Here is a 20,693-nt window from a genome sequence, read left to right as displayed (position 1 = left end):
TTTGTTTTTTAGTTGCTGATGAACCAAAAGTATTTATTATAAAGAAGTTCTGTGGGATGGAAAATAACATTGGAGCGTCTCGGAGCGGAGCAGCCGTCGACTGTATTGCTCAGCGGCTGCAGCGCCTTAGCTGGCGGTCAGAACGCAAAACAAGACCTGGACGTGAGGTTAGTGATAATAATGTTACCATGAAACGTGTGAAAACTAAATGACAATTGAAAAACTGCTTCTAAATTATACCCGACGTAGCTGACTGACAGGAGGAGCTCTGCAGCGCTCTCGAGAGCCGCGGCTCCGCGAACGCATATTAAATAATCCCATTCCCTCGTATTATTAACTTCAGGGAGCGACTTATTATATCGTTCCCACGCGTTATTTACATTTTTTTCTCTATAACCACTCTGGGGCTCCGTGTTTGCTGTAGTTTTCAGAAAGTCGGTTCAATATCTCTTCCGCCCCCAGCTGATGACGCATCGGGCCCCAGCAACGAAGTGGGGCCAGCGTAGCACCAGTTTAGCCCCTGTTTGGCCGGGGCTTTGGCAGTGGAAAGACAAAGAACTGATGCTCAGGCTGGCCCTGGCTCCAAACTAGAACCTGGTTCTTTCTGGTGGAAAAGCCAGAGAGGCAATTAGATTTCTTCTGGTTTTGTTACCTTTGTGAAAGAGAAGAACTCTGCCCAGCCTGTCTTTTGGTTTTGCTTGTTTCTTTTTGTTGGCTGTGACTCCTTTTGTTTGAACTGCTTCTGTTTACCGCTTCCCTGTTTTTATTTACAATAAAATAAACCTTAATTGACCCTGGTTAAAGACTATTTCCATCTGTCTTATGTTACTCCCCGATCCCTAGCCGGCCAGGTCGTACAAGAGTCCTAACCTAGGCAACCCTGCCACCTTAAAAAAGCCTATTCTAAATATACTAAGTGGCCTATTTTACCTAAGGTTAAGGAAACACATTTCAAATTCATAAATAATACATATCCTGTTTCAAATTTCCTTGAAAAGAGATTTAATTTTGAGGTGGAGTTATGCTCATTTTGTAATATGGTAGAGGAAAGTATTGAACATTTATTTTTTCTGCTTCTCAATCCTTTTGGTCAAGTATTAATAATTGGATTTCACTAAAACTAACTGATGTTCTAACATTTGAAATACAACATATAATTTACTACATGGATAATTTGGATTCTTCCAATATCATTTTACTGCTGGGAAAATATCTTATTCACTGTGCAAAATGGAGAAAATATAAGCCTTCTTTTTTCGGATTTATAAATGATTTCAAACTCCTTTTTTCGGCCCTGAGGAAACTTAGGAATTGTAAATTTGCACAGAAGTAATGTTGGGACTTTGCCAATAATTTGTTGTTTTGATTTGTGTGTGTGTGTCCACATGTATGTTTTTTATTTTGTTGCTGTATTTGAACCTGATCTCCACTGTGCCGATGCTCCGTTTAATATTTCTATATTCACTGTTTCCAATTTTTGCATGAACAGCTCTGGATGCACCTTATTTATTATTATTTGTAATTGGGCTTAAAGGTACAGCACTAAAGTGGTTCCGATCATATTTATCGGACAGGTTCCACTTCGTCCATGTTCACGATAACTCTTCAGTCCAGGCTGAAGTTAAACATGGAGTTTCACAGGGTTCCGTCTTAGGTCCTATACTTTTCACTTTATACATGCATCCTGCAGGGAATATTATTAAAAAACACTCCATTAACTACCATTATCATGCAGATGACACACAAATCTATTTATCGATGAATCCAGACGATACTAATCGACTTTCTGCAGAAAAGCCGTCACCTGTGAGTCTGGTTTCTGCAAAGGTTTCTTCCTCTTAGAGGGAGTTTTTCCTTTCCACAGTTGCAAATAAATCTGCTTGCTCGTGTGGATTCATTGGGTTTTTCTGTTAAAAGCACCTTGAAATGACTGTGTTGTATTTGGTGCTATATAGATAAAGTTGAGTTGAGGAGGGGAATCCCAAAACCACTACTGGACCCCAGTACAGAGACAGCAGTCACTGCCAGAGGCCTTTGAGCAAGGCAGCAATATCTAGGGAGCTGATTTATAGGAGGAAAGTTAGATTTAATCATCTCCAGCATTAATTAGTTCATGTTGTTCTTCTCAGTGTAATTGGTCATCGTCTTCATAGTAGTAATTACAGTAGACTGATTAACTATAGACTATTCAGAGAGAAGTAATATATTCAGTCAGTTGAAATAAATCTAAATGAATTATTTTACTGGAACTGAAAGATGTATACCTATATTAAGATATTTACTTGTAGTAAAAGGTAATTTGTTGTTATACGGTTGATGTTATTATATGTTGATATTGTTTAGGAACAGAACCCTTCTCAGTTCTGCAGTGATACTTTTGTGCAGATTTCCTTTACTCTGTATATATTGAGTTAGTTCATAACAAGTGATTTTTTTTTGCCTTCAATCTTTTTACTTTTTTTAGTTGATTGTGACCATAATAAAATGCAGGACAAAGTCCCCATATCATTCAAAGATCATGGAAAAAGCTTTATTTTTATTTTCATTCAGATTTGCATATTGATGATGATTCGCCACCTCACCACCTGCAGGAAGGTGGACGGCCATTCACCCATCACAAAATCCTTTAATACCAGAGATGATGATCGTTTACTCCTCAACTCATAATGATGATCATTCAGTAAGTTGTATTTTTCCATAGAATTATCCAGTCTGTTTACAAATTTTATCAAAGTTTTTTTTTTTTCAACTGAGAAAACAAATTCACAGGTCTAGAATTTCAGACTATGTATTTGTCTACATTTTTATAGCTTGGAACCACCTTGGCTATTTTCATCCTGTCATGTGCAATACATAATTTTGAATGGGTATTTTTCATATTTGCTTAATTATATTGCTTAAGTACATGATCTAGTACATCTTCTACACAAGACATATCAACTGTAGACCGTAGGGAGACAGCTTAGTTTTACACTACTGATGGCGTGTTGTTGCAATAGTATTAGAAAATGTAAATCTGTTTTTAAAGACCCAAAGAAACATAACTGGAAACTGGATTGTTTGTATGGCCACATGTCAGAAACATCAAGCCTCCAGTTGTTAGAATAAATAGTTTGAGACGAGGAACTCATTGCATGTTTCCACTGAAAAGTTTTAGTTTCATGATATGTAGTTCAGCACATGTTGCAGGTAAACAAACACTAGTTTTTCCTACGTAGTGCAAAAAGAGTGAAAAATTAAATTACGACTCATTCATGTTAAATAAAAACACTGAATAACAAAAGCCATTGGATTCATGTCAACATTTTAATTCCATTTCTTCAAAGTTCACATCTGCTCATACAAGATTTTTAACCTCACATTTTTCAAAACACAAAAAGCAGCATTGTTAGAAATAAGAATGAAATGTGCTTCTTTAAGATTCATTATCAAGCAGGGACCTTTTGTCAGCCTCTGTGCAGTTCAACACAAATGGAAACCAAACTGATTGAAATCTTCTCATTTTGGTGACAAACCAGAAACTAAATGATTTCCTGAAGCGTCTCAACAGAGTTTAAATCAGCAATGTTGACTTCAAACTGGATGATAACTTGTGATTTTGGGCTCAAGCTGGACTTCCTGAACCAGATCTGTTGTAGCTCCATTCCCATCTCCACCTGTCCACATGTCCAAGTGTCCTTGAGCCAGACACTGAACCCCAAACTGCTCCCAGTGGATGGACTGAGTGCCTTGCATGGTAGCCGCCTCCATTGGTGTGTGAATGAATGGGTGAATGTGATCAACAGTGTAAAGCACTTTGGGGACTGCTAAAGGCCTCTGCATACTCCCATAAGAACAAGAAGAAAAGTTCAGCGGTGACGTCAGCCAGCTGCTGAAAAGAATGCTTGTTCAGCAGGAGAGTTCATACTCGAGAAGAAGCTGTCGAACTTTCAGGCCACGCCCCCTCACAGCAGACACTTCTGTAAAACGTTTTAACTTTTCAACTGCAGCTTATTTCTCACTTCAAATGTTTTCAGAAATACATTTCTCTGAACTGTTTCAGTAATAAAAGAGAAAGTTTGTGTCCAGGACGTGATGTTCTGGTTTTAACTGCAGGAACTGACAGTCCTGAGTGATGCGTTCAGGTGCATCGCGTAATTCCAACTATGCTACGTGCTAATTTTTTGGGGGCTCACACAATAGTGAGGCTGCATGACCAGTGTTGGTCAGATTGGGCAGTTTTTAAAATTTGGGCTGCTTTTGTCCACATTTGGCAAAATTTTAATATTGTGAAAACCTCTCTCTCTTTAATAAATAGCCTAAATTAATAAATAATTAAATATAGCTTAAATTATTCATCCATGTATTAGCCAGCTGACCTGGCAGTGACTGTAAATAGTTCAAGTTCCCAACATTGTTGAAGTTAATGGAAATACGCTTTTGCACGCTGCAATTTGTGCAGCCTATGGTTGAATTACTGCACTCCTGTTGGTTGCAATTTGCAAAAACCTATTTATCTATCATTTTTATGTGGTTATTTGATGCAGACATGAAGCTCTGGGCGTGTTTTCTTTTGCATGTGGTATGATTTTTCAGGTTTGCACGGGTGTCTGGCAACTTCGTGGTTTGGGCTGGTTTTTATTGGAATTGGCGGGTTGTAAGATGTTTTTGGGCTGGAAACTGTCAATCTGACCTGGCAACACTGTGCATGACTGATAGTCATAAGCAAGTTGGAACGGGCATGAGCAGCACACGGCAGAGCGGCACCGAGAGACTTTGGCCCGGACGGGTGGAACTGCTGAACCAAATGTCCCTGGCCAGAGGGAGATAGCTGAAGAAAATCACATCATTTTGTTTGGCAAGACTTGAATTTTTGAGGATGAATCGTCCTTTATGCGGTGGAAAAGCACTTCATAAGTGAAATCCATTCACACATCTTCAACAGGGTATTTCTTGATTTCATCTTTGTGGGTTTTCATATGGTGCCGCAATGAACTACGATGACTGAAATATTTCCCACGCTTCACAAGAATACGGCTCCTCACCTGTGTGAGTTCTCGTGTCTTATCAAATCACTGTCGACTGAAACTTTTACCATGTTTCAGAAGAATGTGGCTTCTCACCTGTGTGAGTTGTGGGTTCTCAAGTGGCGCAGCAATTTACTCTGTGAATAGAAACATTTCCCACATATTTTACATGAAAACGGCTTTTCACCTGTGTGAGTTCTGTTGTGATTCTTCAAATCACTCCGTTGACTGAAATGTTTCCCACATGTTTCACAAGAATACGGCTTCTCACCTGTGTGAGTTCTCTTGTGTCTCATCAAATCACTCCGTTGGCTGAAATGTTTCCCACATGTTTCACAAGAATACGGCTTCTCTTCTGTGTGAATTCTCAAGTGTTGCGATAAAGTAGACTGTGAATAGAAACATTTCCCACATATTTTACAAGAATACGGCTTCTCACCTGTGTGAGTTCTCTTGTGTCTCATCAAATCACTCTGTCGACTGAAACTTCTCTCGCATGTTTCACAAGAAAATGGCTTCTCACCTGTGTGAATTCTCTTGTGATTCAGCAAATGACTCTGATAATTGAAACTTTTCCCACATGTTTCACAAGAATATTGCTTCTCATCTGTGTGAATTCTCAAGTGGTGCGACAAAGAATTCTGTGAATGGAAACATTTCCCACATATTTTACAAGAATACGGCTTCTCACCTGTATGAATTCTGTTGTGACTCTTCAAATCCCTCTGTCGCCTGAAACTTTTCCCGCATGTTTCACAAGAAAATGGCTTCTCACCTGTGTGAATGCTCTTGTGAGTCATCAAATGACTCCGATAACTGAAACTTTTCCCACATTTTTCACAAGAAAATGGCTTCTCACCTGAGTGAATTCTATTGTGATACATCAAATCACTCTGTTGACTGAAACTTTTCCCACATGTTTCACAAGAAAATGGCTTCTCACCAGAGTGAATTATCTTGTGTCTCAACAAATTATTCTTTTGAATGAAATTCTTCCCACATGTTTCACAAGAATACGGCTTCTCACCTGAGTGAATTCTCTTGTGTCTCATCAAATGACTCGGTCCACTGAAACTTTTCCCACATGTTTCACAAGAATACGGCTTCTCACCTGTGTGAGTTCTCTTATGCACCAACAAACCATCCTTTCCGGTGTAACTTTTAACAAAGATTTCACCACTTTTCTTCTTATCATTGAGAGTTGTTAAATTCTGACGTAATTTAGGTTTTTTCTGGACAATATTTCCACATGTTTCCTCACAAAGAAGCTTTTCACATTCAGCCTGCTTCTCTGACACAGGGAACTTGTCCACACAATCACTCTGAAATACGCTTCTTCTTTTCAACTCTGCATTTCTAGTTGATTCTGAGTCACCATATTTTTTCACATTGTGGACTTCAGAATCATGAGAGAGGAACTGCTCAGTGTCTGGTACTTCTGGTTCACTCAGGGAACTTTGCTCCTCAATAGAAGGAACCCTAAAGGAATCACCTTCAAACTTCAGTATAAGCCGCTCTCCCTCCTGGCTGGTACCGAGTTGCTGGTGCTCCTCAATCTGTGGAGGTTCTGGTTCTTCTGGTTCCTCTTTGAGCTGTGGAGATTTTGGTTCTTCTGGTTCCTCTTTGATCTGTGGAGGTTCTGGTCCCTCTTTGATCTGTGGAGATTCTGGTCCTTCTGGCTCCTCTTTGATCTGTGGAGATTCCCGTTCTTTTGGTTCCTCTTTGATCTGTGGAGATTCTGGTCCTTCTGGCTCCTCTTTGATCTGTAGAGATTCTGGTTCTTCTGGCTCCTCTTTGATCTGTGGAGGTTCTGGTTCTTCTGGCTCCTCTTTGATCTGTGGAGGTTCTGGTTCTTTTGGTTCCTCTTTGATCTGTGGAGGTTCTGGTCCTTCTGGCTCCTCTTTGATCTGTGGAGATTCTGGTTCTTCTGGCTCCTCTTTGATCTGTGGAGGTTCTTGGTCTTCTTTCTCTAGACTGGAGTTTGTTTCCGGTTTTAAGAACTGCTCCTCCCTACAGTCACGGTGCAGTTGGAGCTCTGGAGGGACAAAAAAGTACAAAATAAAAGTTACATTACTTCTACAATTCTGGCTTTAAAAGGACTCAGACTAGTAATTTGATTACAATAAAATCACCAGAGTCAATTACAGCATTAAAGGCAGATCTTATAAATCACGATTGGCAGGATATTTTCGTAGATGATACTAATCGATTATATAAAGTAGGGGTGGGAGATATGGCAAAAATATCATATTACGATTTTGTCATAAAATCACAATTACATTTAATCATGATTCTTTGTTACATTGATTTTTGAGATTAATTTGCAACTTTCTGAGCAGTGCAACAAACCTTTTCCTGATGTGAAACAGCCCCAACAGAAAAAAAAAGACAATTTAGGCCAAAGAATCTTTCCAAACATATTTAATTTGTTCAATTTTGCCAACATGTGCAAATAATGCAAACATACATTAAGACTTATAGCAATTGAGGGGAAAAAAATATCAACTGGTATAAACTAAGGCAATTCTGTAAAATATTGTTTAACAGTTATTTTAAAAGGATTTAAGTATGAAAACACTAAATGGCTCATAGAATAGTCAAATAAAAATGCAAACTTTTGTAACTGAGGTTATGTCATCTCATTACATTTTGAATTTTGAACATGCTCAAATTGAAATCAACAGTGCACACCAATAAACCAAAGATATTTAGAGGACGTGACGTAGTGCGCACTGCATTCTGGGTAGTGAACAAACAAAGCGAACTGCGTGAATCAGAAGCATTAGACGGGACTAACGTGGTGGGCCAGATGTGGCCCGTGGGCCTTGAGTTTGACACATGTGACATATAGGAACAGAACCACTCCCCTGTGCCTAGGAGAAAAGACAAGTTTCTCCCCTCTTAAGGCCCCTTCATACTCCCTTTTTGAACCCATAAGAACAAGAAGTTAATTTGTCAGTGACATCAGCCAGCCAGGACTGTGCCTACTCCGATAAGAAGCTGCCAAACTCGCAGGCCACACCCCTTGCGGCAGGTGCCCAATTTAATCTTGATGAGTTCAGTTAACATTTGGATGAGACAGCGATAGGGTGCGACAATGGCAGAGAGAGTAATTTTCCAGTTGATGAGAGAGGAAGAGGAGGAAGAAAGACAGCTGTTCAAAGCTGAGGAGGAAGAGAAATTGTTATTAAGACACGCTGTAACAGAGGAAATTAAAAAAAGGCGACGGCGGTGGCATGTCCGGCCGCTCAATCCCACCAGAGCTGAGCAGGGCGAGTACAGTCTCCTGGTCAAACAAATGCAGGAACTGAACGAGGAGATGCACTTCTCTTATTTCAGGATGTCGGCCTATCACGCCATTCTTCCAGCATGCGCCGACACACAGCAGCCCGATCTCCATCCAGGAGAGGCTCGCGGTCACACTGCGCTTATTAGCTTCTGGAAGCTCACAGGTCAGTTTGTCCGAGAGCTATAAAATGGGACGCTCAACTGTTTGCACAGTTTTGTCAGAAGTGATGGAAGCCATCTGGAGAGCCCTGAAGGATGTAAGTAAAACGGAGATCCAGACACATAAGAAGACCCTAACAGAGGCCCAGGCTCAAATCGCGGAGCTGGAGGAGTGGGCCGCTGAGGCTGGATGGAGCGAGGGAACTCTCCCACACATAGAGAGAAAGTTACAGACTTGGACGCGAGGTCTCGAAGAAACAACGTAGGAATCTTCGGTCTGCCCGAAGACGCCGAAGGCAGCGACATGACTAAATATATCGACCATCTCTTAAGAACTCAGCTTCAGGTTCCAGAGGGATTTTCCCGACAGATACAAAGAGCACAGTGATCCACCGGGAGAAAACCCCCTCCAGGTACCACTCCCGAGATCCACAGTGATCAACTTCCTACCACTTGAAACAAAAGAACTGATCATTAAAAAATCCTGGCAAAAGAAGGTGATTGTCAACGAAAAACCTATCTGGTTTGACCATGATAACGCCCCCGAAACTGTATTGAAGAGAAAATCAAACGAGATAAAAAAGAAATGAAAGGAAAATGACATCCGCTTCCGGACGCCACTCACAAAAATGAGAATTCAATTGGAGCAGCAAAGACGACGACCCTGGGTTGGCACCATGCTGGGGACCACCGCTCCAGCCAGAACATGGCGCTGAGAGCCAGGGAAATACTGCAGGATTACCAGATGATCAACTGACTCCAGTTCAAAGGCGCAACAAATGCATCTCACCTTCTCCATCAATGTTATACAGAACACAAATCTAAAATAGACACCAAGAAAATTACTGATAGAGCAATGCTAAACTTCCGGCGCTGCCCAGAGTGGTAGCCTCGCAGCAGCTCTCTGTAGTTTTCTTAATTTTTCTACGTTCTTAGCGTACTTTACGTATGCACTTTGCGAACGCACTGTACGTACTTTGCTACTCCTATGTTATATCCAGTGTTTAATTTGTTAATCATTAGGTCCCCAACACAGGCTGCGTGTTGTTCCAGCAGCAACACAAAGACAAAAATGTCACGGAATACTTCTATTTTTAAAGCACCTTTTGCTAACTAAACGGGCTAATAATATCACGTGAACACAAACAATCAATTAACCTACATGTTTAATAAAAGAATGATGAATCAGCGTTAAAGAACGACGGACAATCAGCCGATATGGAGCGTATCTCTCCCTCTGAGCGACAGCGGTCTAATCTGCCATATTTCAGCACTTCAGCGCAAAATCACCGCTAATTTATCCACTCATCAAATTTCACGACACTTTCAGAACAGAAAAATCTACAAATAATAAATATTCACCACCGTTTACATCCATAAGGCCACAAATCCTCATGAATCAGCAGCAGCACAGCAGAAAATGAAAAGAAAAAGCGTGCTTACTTTTTCAAGTCCAAAAAACATTTGAAAAAGTTCTTCTAATTCCAACTGTCTCTTTTTCGCCATCATCAACCACCGTCTTCCAAGCTAGCTAACACACACACAGTTTTGGCCCAAAATCCCAGTTTAGAGTGACGTAGCGTGGGAGCGCCGGAAATTCCCTCTCCTCCTCACCCACGTTCAGATTTTACATTCAGCTTTGTGTGTACAATGACATCTCGAGGGATTTCAACTCAAGAAAAGACACAGCTGTCCATATATAATATTAAAGAAAAAATTATTAAACACATAAAAGTGAAAATCTTAGATCATAAATTCAATTGGAAGCCACATATAGAATATATATATATATATATATATATATATACAGTGAAGAAAATAAGTATTTGAACACCCTGCTATTTTGCAAGTTCTCCCACTTAGAAATCATGGAGGGGTCTGAAAGTTTCATGGTAGGTGCATGTCCACTGTATGAGAGATAACCTAAAAAGAAAAACCCAGAAATCACAATCTATGATTTTTTAACAATTTATTCGTGTGATACAGCTGAAAATAAATATTTGAACACCAACGTTAATATTTGGTAGAGTAGCCTTTGTTTGCAATTACAGAGGTCAAACGTTTCCTGTAGTTCTTCACCAGGTTTGCACAGACTGCAGGAGGGATTTTGGCCCACTCCTCCACACAGATCTTCTCTAGATCAGTCAGGTTTCTGGGCTGTCGCTGAGTAACACGGACTTTCAGCTCCCTCCAAAGATTTTCAATTGGATTTAGGTCTAGAGACTGGCTAGGCCACTCCAGAACCTTGATATGCTTCTTACGAAGCCACTCCTTGGTTATCCTGGCTGTGTGCTTTGGGTCATTGTCATGTTGGAAGATCCAGCATCGACTCATCTTCAATGATCTGACTGAGGGAAGGAGGTTTTTGGCCAAAATCTCACAATACATGGCTGCAGTCATCCTCTCCTTAATACAGTACAGTCGTCCTGTCCCATGAGCAGAAAAACACCCCCAAAGCATGATGCTACCACCCCCATGCTTCACAGTAGGGATGGTGTTCTTGGGATGGTACGCATCATTCTTCTTCCTCCAAACACGCATAGTGGAATTATGACCAAAAAGGTCAATCTTGGTCTCATCTGACCACAAAACTTTCTCCCATGACTCCTCTGGATCATCCAAATGGTCATTGGCAAACTTAAGACGGGCCTTAACATGTGCTGGTTTAAGCAGGGGAACCTTCCGTGCCATGCATGATTTCAAACCATGACGTCTTAGTGTATTACCAACAGTGACCATGGAAACAGGGGTCCCAGCTCTTTTCAGGTCATTGACCAAGTCCTGCCGTGTAGTCCTGGGCTGATTCCTCACCTTTCTTAGCATCATTGAGACCCCACGAGGTGATATCTTGCATGGGGCTCCACTCCGATTGAGATTGTCCGTCATGTTTAGCTTCTTCCATTTTCTAATGATTGCTCCAACAGTGGACCTTTTTTCACCAAGCTGCTTTGCAATTTCTCCGTAGCCCTTTCCAGCCTTGTGGAGTTGTACAATTTTGTCTCTGGTGTCTTTGGACAGCTCTTTGCTCTTAGCCATGCTGAATGTTTGGGTCTTACTGATTGGACGGGGTGGACAGGTGTCTTTATGCAGCTAACGACCTCACACAGGTGCATCTGATTCAGGATAATACAGTGGAGTGGAGGAGGACTTTTAAAGGCGGACTAACAGGTCTTTGAGGGTCAGAATTCTAGCTGATAGACAGGTGTTCAAATATTTATTTTCAGCTGTATCACACGAATAAATTGTTAAAAAATCATAGATTGTGATTTCTGGATTTTTCTTTTTAGGTTATCTCTCATACAGTGGACATGCACCTACCATGAAAGTTTCAGACCCCTTCATGATTTCTAAGTGGGAGAACTTGCAAAATAGCAGGGTGTTCAAATACTTATTTTCTTCACTGTATATATAAAAGAATATATCTAAAACTATTGGTGTTATTTACAAAACAAGCGGCTGAAATGTCTGCGTATATTGTATTTGTCACTTATAATGCCATATGTGACATATCGTGTTGAGGTTTGAGGAAATACATACAAAACACATTCACACCATATCATTAAAATCCAGGATAGAATTATTAGAATAATAAATAAAGTTTCGTATCATGAAACAATTTAAAGAATCTTGCATGTTAAAATTTTTCAGATATTGTATACTTAAAAACATTAGAAAAATTCTGCTGAGAAAATAATAATATATATAAAATATATATATATTTTTTAATTAAGAGAAAAATATTCCAATTTAAGAGGACTGGGTGTCTTTGAAAGAGGTAGTGTGAGAACTAATGTTAAATACAGATGTGTTTCATTCTTGGGATTCATATTATGGAATCGACTTAGCGACGACTGTAAATCGTTGTTGTGCTTCAAAAAAAAAAACATTGAAAGGTAAAATAATTAAGGGTTACAATGCAAAAGGACTGAAATCAGAAATGATTCAGAAAAATAAGAAAAACAAATTGTTTCTATTCTTTTGTATTACTTGTGTTCAGGGTAACTTTATGGACTTTTTAAGGGAACGGCAAAAAAAAAGCCTCGACTTCAGCCTTAACCCATTTCGGCTACAGCCATTGAAAAATGTATACACACACACACACACACACACATATATATATATATATATATATGAAATAAATGTGTGTGAAAACATCTCAGTATTATAAATTGAATGCACAAAATTACAAGTTTTGCACTGTAAATTGTCCATGAAAATAAACCATCAATTCATTCATTCATTCATAAAAAAGAATGTGGGACTCAAGCAGTGAAACTGAAAACTTCCATTCAAACGTCATAAACCTCCTGCAGTCGTTCTGTTGTTGCTTGATGTGAATCTTTAGCTGCTGAACAGCTGCTGGATTAACAATGACTGTTTAGGATGAACTTTTTCTAGATGACTATACAGTTTATCGTGTTTTTCATTATATATATTTAATTTGTGACAATTAAAGACCTCAAACAAGAGGACAGGAAAAATATATTTCTAATACTTTGAGATAGTTTATTTATTTATTTATTTTTATTGTTGTTACTCAGTTAATATTACGAAAAGGCGCAAATCAACTGAAAATTTGAATAAAGATTCTCAAAAATGTATAAGTTCATTTTGAATATCTACTGTAGACACAATCAAAACTGAGATCAAACCACTAATTTTCCTCACTAAGCTGCTGCTGTGTGGGATTGCATCACAATGTAGAAAACCTTAAAAAAATACTCCACAAAACACATTCAAAACAGTCCAGAAACAAAATACCCTCTATGTTTTATCAATGGCTGCTCATATTATTATTGTAACCTTGTTTCAATGTATTGTCAGGTAGTTCCAATTGATTCTAGACGCTCTTCTCTTGTTTCCGACTTCAACTACAACTGTGTATTGATTAAAACCTGGAAACATGCAAAAAAGTCAACGTCTGAGTTCAATCCAAGTTTCCCTCCAGAGACACAAATCCTGCTTCTGTGTGCGGTGGATAAACCAAACTCAGTCAGAACAATAGAGATCCTGCACCAGTCACATTCATGTGTTCATTCACACTTTTCCATACCTATTCTGTGGAGCTTGATTTGAGGTTTCCAGATGGTTTCCAGCAGTCTGCGCGGACGATCAATCTCCTCCTCGTGTTCAAACTCTCCCAAAGCCTGAACTGAACTCATTGTTGCTGCAGGAGATGAAATGTTTCCTCTGTGAGACACGACGACACAGCCGAGAGAGTCCAACACGCTCCAAACAGTAGTGGAGGGCGGCTCGAGCTAAAATATCAATATATCGACAGAAAAGGTTGGAAGTAGGGTTGCGCGATTGTTAACTTACTTCACGAGCGCTCACTCCAACTCTCCTTTTCCTGTTTCCGGTCTGACGTCACGCGTTCACTCCGCATAGACAGATACATAAGACCCCGCGCAGCCTGTGTCCGCCCACCGCTCCGATGCGTCAGAGCGGCCGCCATCTTGTGAAGGGCAAGTCTGCCCCGTCAGCCTAAACAAGTCTATGTGACCGCGATGTGTTTTCTGAAGAAAACCACGCAAATATATATTTACATGACTGTGAAGAATCATTGCTTTCATTCATTTATTTATTTAATGTAGCATACTTATAGAAAGTATTGAGAGGAAATGGAAGAAGTTTGCAGATCGGACATTGGGACTGCTGTACTCTCCTTTTAGAGCAGCAACATGATGGAGCCCATGACAAAAATAATCAAAAGCGTTTATTTACACACAATGTGACATTTATGTACAATGAACATGTACATTAGGGCACAAGTTATAACTTTTTTGTGTAACAAATTTAGATTTTTTTTAACATATTCACACACAATAACATATTTACCTATTATACTTTCATTTATTTTTTACATAGTTACCTTTAATATTACATAGAAATTAATTGTTACATATTTACCTATTACATATTTATTTATTGTTACACATTTATCTATTATTCCATATTATATGACATATTCTCTTTCAGCGCTTCATTTATTAGATTTTTCGCCCTCAGTTCCTCCAGAAGACCCCCCACTGTGCTCTTTGCCCTCCGTTCTCCATCTTTTCATTCCTCTTCTCTCTTCTCAGACTCTCCACCTCGGCCATGGCTTCACTGAGTCTGGCTGTCAAAGCATCAGGACATGTGGGCAGTGCATAGGAGTGGTCCTAGTGGGAAAAAAAGATTTACATGTTCAGAGTTCTGTGTTATCACATTAATTAACTGCTTGTGCAACGTGCAATCAATTGATCTGCTATCCTAATCAATATATATAATAATAATGTTTGTGTACATGTCAGTATGTCTAAAAGGAGTGAGGTGTAACATGTTGCTCACAGCTGTTTGAGCACAGCCAGACAGAACTTCCTACTGGGATCAGGCTGAGGTTCTCCTGCTGGAACAGGCGGGGAACAGTACACTGACTGGTTCTGAGCAACTCATTTCTTTTGAAATGTAATATTCTACACACTGCAACTAAAATAGCCTCCGTTAGATGAACCGAATAGACGTTGATATTATTGTTGTTTGAAGGCGAGCTTAAGCCAGGGAATAGAGAGCGCCACAGCTCTAGCTCATCTATGTCCCAAGTTAATGTTATATGAGCTAAACACAACGACAACAACAAAAAATGTGTTTTTCCTACCTGTGGAAGGTAATCCCACGCAGTCGACCAAAAGCAGAACAGTGATGCGGTATCGTTGCTGAAGTCCTGACAAATGCCCCTCACAAGATGGCGGACGCACTGACGTATGTTCCTGCCAGACGTGAGGCGTCTAGTGTATATGTCTATGTCACTCCGTAGTTCTGTTGTGGTGCATGATGGGAGATAAGAGGAGGAACAGTTTGGACTTATTTCACAGCTGCAGACCAAAACACTTCAAGCTACAATGTCTGAACAAGAAAATAGTTCCTGTGGAAACACCACACATTTATTTAAACGCTTAAAAACAGCCAAAAGAAAACTCTGAGCTGTAAAGCAAATGGAGGGAGGAGGAGGGGAATCCCCAAACCCCTGCACAGAGACAGCAGTCACTGCCAGAGGCCTTTGAGCAAGGCAGCAATATCCAGGGAGCTGATTTATAGAAGGAAAGTTAGATTTAATCATCTCCAGCATCAGTTCATGTGGTTTTTCTACATAGAGTAGACTGACTAACTATAGACTATTCAGAGAGACATGTAATATATTCAGTCAGTTGAAATAAATTGAAATGAATTATTTTACTGGAACTGAACTATGTTTAGTCCCCTGGCTAGCTCAGTTGGTAGAGCATGAGACTCACAATCTCAGGGGTAGTGGGTTCGTGTCCCATGCCGGGCGCCACCTTCCTGTGGGCCCAACAGCTGTAGGAAGGTTCTTAAATGGTGCATTGTGATCTGGGTGACAGACTGTGCTCAGACTGTCACCCCCGCGACCCGGAAACAGATAAGCAGAAGAAAATGAATGAAATATGTTTACCTATGTTAATATATTTACACAAACAACTGTGTAGTGAAAGTACATTTGTTGTTTTAGGTTGATGTTATTCTCTTGAACAAAACCTTTCTCAGTTCTGCAGTGATACTTTTGTGCAGATTTCATTTACCCTGCATATATTGAGTTAGTTCATAACAAGTCATTTTCATTTGCCCTTAAACTTTCCCCCGCATTTTATTATGGTCATAATCAACTGATACAAGAAAAAACCCAAAGAACATGAAAAAAGCTTTATATTTATTTTCATTCAGATTTGCATATTGATGATGATTCACTTCATAAATAATGACACATTGCTCTCCCCCACATTAAAGTAGATGAGCTGCTTATCTTAGTAAAAAAGTATCTGCAATACTGGCCCTTCAAACACTCCATTCCCATTCCTCCTGCTCCCCATGTCTCCAAAGCTGCTCATTTGTCCAGTCAGTTGTTCTATTCCATCCATCCAGCACACACACATTTTGTTTTTCAAACTCCATTGCATTTTATTTCACTACGGAAGAGTTTTAGGGCCACTGAAGAAAAAAAAATTTTCGGAGGCTAAAAAACCCAAAAAACCTTTGTGGCCTCAGAAAAAGTCGAAAATCAAAGTCGAGGCTTGAGTTATGTATGCCTACAAAAGTCGACCTTTCACATCAGTCATTTCAGGTATACAAAAAACAAAAAGAAATACAGAAAGAGAGAGAAACTAATTCTGTAATACAATTTACAGATCAAATTCAATACAGAGTTCTTTGGTCTTCACAGCTTTGGAGTTGGTGCAGTGCTTTAAAGTGATTATGTGTGATGACAGCAGTGATTTGAATAATAGGAATTTAGGTTTCTGGTTGAAAAATTTAGAGCAGTGTATATGATATATGATATTTTGCTAATAATAAGATCAGGTTTATCACAAAGGATTTTTTTGGAGGGAAGTTTTTTCCATAAATACCAAAAATAACATATTTTGTCTCAAATTGTATGTCCATATTAAGCTTTCCAGTCACAAACAAACATATGTTGTTCCAGAATATCTGAGTGTAAGAGCAGTCCCAAAACAAATGGGTGATTGATTCTTCAGTGTTATGACAGAAAGAGCAGAGGATCTACATTCAGGCGATATTTTGAAATAACACTGTTTACAGGGTATTTCCTGGGCAGTAGCCAAACACAGTTCCAGTCTATGTCCAGGCGGCGGCTTGTAGAGATCTTACTGCAGTTCAGAGGAGAAAATCAAGACAAAAACCTTTAAAAATCCATCAACAATGTGCTATATGGCCCTGATATCAGTAAAGAAAATACATAACTTTTGGGTAAAATGATGGGAAATGTTCTGAAACTGCGACGAAAGATGACTTTGTTTGAGTGCTGAGAGCGAGACCATAGTGGAAATCTATAAACACTGCATCAACATTGACATTGACAATGTTCCAGAAGAAGCTGGGCTTCATGCAACATGCTACAGACGATTAGTTGATAGAAAGATGTTGGATTCCGCTGAGAAACATACAAGAGAGCCTCCATATGTTAATGAAACACAGAGAGGTGAAAATGCTGAAACTCCGAGAAGAAACTCTGGTCCAAGACGGGTCTACCTATTGTTTCCTCTGGTCCTGGTCTGGTTGGGACTACCTATTGTTTCCTCTGGTCTTGGTCTGGTTGGGTCTACCTATTGTTTCCTCTGGTCCTGGTCTGGTTGGGTCTACCTATTGTGTCCTCTGGTCCTGGTCTGGTTGGGTCTACATATTGTTTCCTCTGGTCCTGGTCTGGTTGGGTCTACCTATTGTTTCCTCTGGTCCTGGTCTGGTTGGGTCTACCTATTGTTTCCTCTGGTCCTGGTCTGGTTGGGTCTACCTATTGTGTCCTCTGGTCCTGGTCTGGCTGGGTCTACCTATTGCTGAGAAGAAAGTTCATCACTATAGTGAGAGAGCATTGATGCTTCAAACTCCAGGTAATGGAACTGAAATACCAAGGTTGTCTTTGAGAAAACAGGAACATCACACTGCGGTCATTAAGAGCCCTGGTACTGATGTGGCAGTCGTTGCTTTAAGTCTGGAGAAAGATCTACCATGTAGTTGTACTTTCACACAGTAGTTTCTAACAAAACAAGAATCGTTGACTTATTCCAATTTGACCTCACTGCATTTACAAATCAGAGTAGAAGCTTTTATCTGGACCAGTCCGCCTTTGAAGTACTATACAAATATGTGTGCCACCTGTAAGTCCAGTCATCTGCTGAAAATGGGAACAATGCAAGATCCAGAGCATTCTGCATGGCATCTTCAGCTTTGCCAGAACTATCCATGCCTCCCAGCATGTGGCGCTCTACACCAACACTGCAAAAGGACAAACTACCAAGCAGCAATAATGAATCATTGTCTGAAAAGTATCGTGTGTTCACCCTCACCCATTAGTAGTGGATGGCACATTGAGGATGGGGAGTTAACAGGGACCTGGAGGACTACAAGTCCTGCTCCTCAAGGTGTGTTGCAGTTCGTCCACTGTACCTGCCAGCAAGTCAAATGTGATCCAGACAGATGTTCCTGTATGTCAACAAGACTGATTGATAGGGTGCCAGCACTGTGAATGTTCTGAAGGAAACAGAAGATATAGTGACATGAGAGGATATTCCTGACAGTGATGGAGATGAACCATGAAACATCCTGTAAAAACAGAGGAAATAAAAGCCTATGAGGTCTATTAAATAAACATGAACTGTAAAGTGACAAAAGCATCTATTGTTAAAAGAAGAATGAAACTGTGCCGCTGTAAACACTGTAAATAACAAACAATGCTGTTACAGTGATGTTTGTGTTTGTGTGGCAAAGTTCTCCATGGTTCATATATGACATTAGTTGAAGAAGTGTTTTTCCACAAATGTGAAAGGTTTCATGGTCTGAATTCACATTTCATGGTAATAATTCCTCAAGACTTTTCTAAAATGTTATCATAAATATATAAGTGAATCAAGTGAATCAAGTATCACAGAAACTTTGTTTTTTAAACATATACTTGTATGTTACACCCCGAGGAGGGACGGAACATATCTGGAAGGACACTGGGAAACAGTTGGATTTTTACAATTTTTATTTAATTTTCTTTTAATTCACTCGTGGGTTTTTAATTCAAAAAAAAGGTTGAACCTGAAAAACAAGCGGGTTATGTACAAACTAGAACCCGACAAAACCCCAAAACCACCCCGTGTCCTAAACTACCAAAATATCCAAAAGAACAAGTACCTGGTGGGCTGGCACAAACAAACAAACAGGTGCGGTACCGGGCCAACCCTGTACAGGGCCGTCGGAGCCGGTACCAACACCCAATCTAACAAACAAAACCCCAACCTACTGTTGCAGGACAAACAAAAAACGAAAACAGGACCACCGATCCCACCAGGGAAAAAGGATCTGTGCTAACACCAAACATACAACGAAGGCGGAAGAGCCGGAGAAGGAAGCCGCCTGACTGCGGGTACGAATGGGAGAGGTCGAAGTAGAGAAGCCACCGGGCTGCGTGTCAGTACGGGATTCATCGAGAGAGGGCAGCCCCGAACGCCTTAGACACCGCCTATTTATAGGCGGAGAGGCGGGCTTCACCGAATCCTACAAAAATAATAAATAACAAATACTGAAATAATCCCTCAAGAAAACAAACAAGGGGATATAGAGATTAATTTACTATTATTATTAAAATATTACTTTATATATATATATATATAACAAACTAAATAAATTGACCTCTCAACGGAAGTAGGATAATATATATGAATATAAGAAAACCTTCACTAATACCTAACATTGTATAATAAGTATAATTCTTCTGACACACATTTAACTGCTTTGGATTTCCTGCTGGGGGGTCCAGGATCCAAGGGGAATTGATCTTTTTTTTTCTTTACACAAATCACAGTTGAAATCCCCTCCTGAGATTATTCTGCCTTTACTTCCTTTGTCATCGTCACTGAAATGTCTTTAAACAATGTGGGCAGGGCGGCACGGCTCGCTTGGTAGAGCGCACGTCTCCCAATTGGAAAGTAGCAACTTCAATTCCCATCTCTGCCTGCCAACATGCCGAAGTGTCCTTGGGCAAAACACTGAACCCCAAACTGCCTGGGTAATTGCAGCGTGAGTGAGTGGTTGGTGGTTGTTGCTGATGGTGCAGATTGCCACTAGATAGCACTGTTGGTTTGAAGATAGAGTCTGAAAGACAATATGATGTGATTGAGAGCCTTAGGAGTCAGAACAGTTTTTGGTCTTGCAACAGGGAGAGACCTGGAGTCTCCTCCTGTTGCCGCCTCCATCAGAAGTTGGCATGGCTGCCGTACACGACCGGGGGGGAACGCACTAAGACAGAGAGAAGAGAAGAGAGAGAAGAGAAGAGAAGTTGAGGGGGAGGGGGGAGGGGATAACATACAATACCCTTGTTGTGCTACATATATTATTTGCAGTTATCCCACTGATCCAAATACTTTACAACTGTTTTTGGATTAAACCAGCCTGAGCAGCTCTATCTAGACAGTAACGTGATTTTCTAGATTAGATGGGGGGGGGGGGGGGGGCAGCAGTCGGGTTAGTGAAGGAGGGAGCGAGGGGGAGAGAAGAGAAGGACAGAGATCTGGCGAGGTTCGGTTCTGACCCCCGGTTCCTCCACATAGAGATTGAAGTAGCTTCTGGAAGCTCACTTGATTCTCTGGTTTCTGCGATGGGGAACCCAAGTTCGTACTGTGATGGTGGAAGGAATGCAGCTTCCAGGGAGGGGTTGCTAACCCCTGTTGGGGGTCACGAGACCAATGG

This window comes from Lipophrys pholis (genome assembly GCF_963383615.2).
Source record: "Lipophrys pholis genome assembly, chromosome: 1".
Classification (NCBI taxonomy): domain Eukaryota; kingdom Metazoa; phylum Chordata; class Actinopteri; order Blenniiformes; family Blenniidae; genus Lipophrys; species Lipophrys pholis.
Note: the sequence above shows the minus strand (reverse complement) of the source record.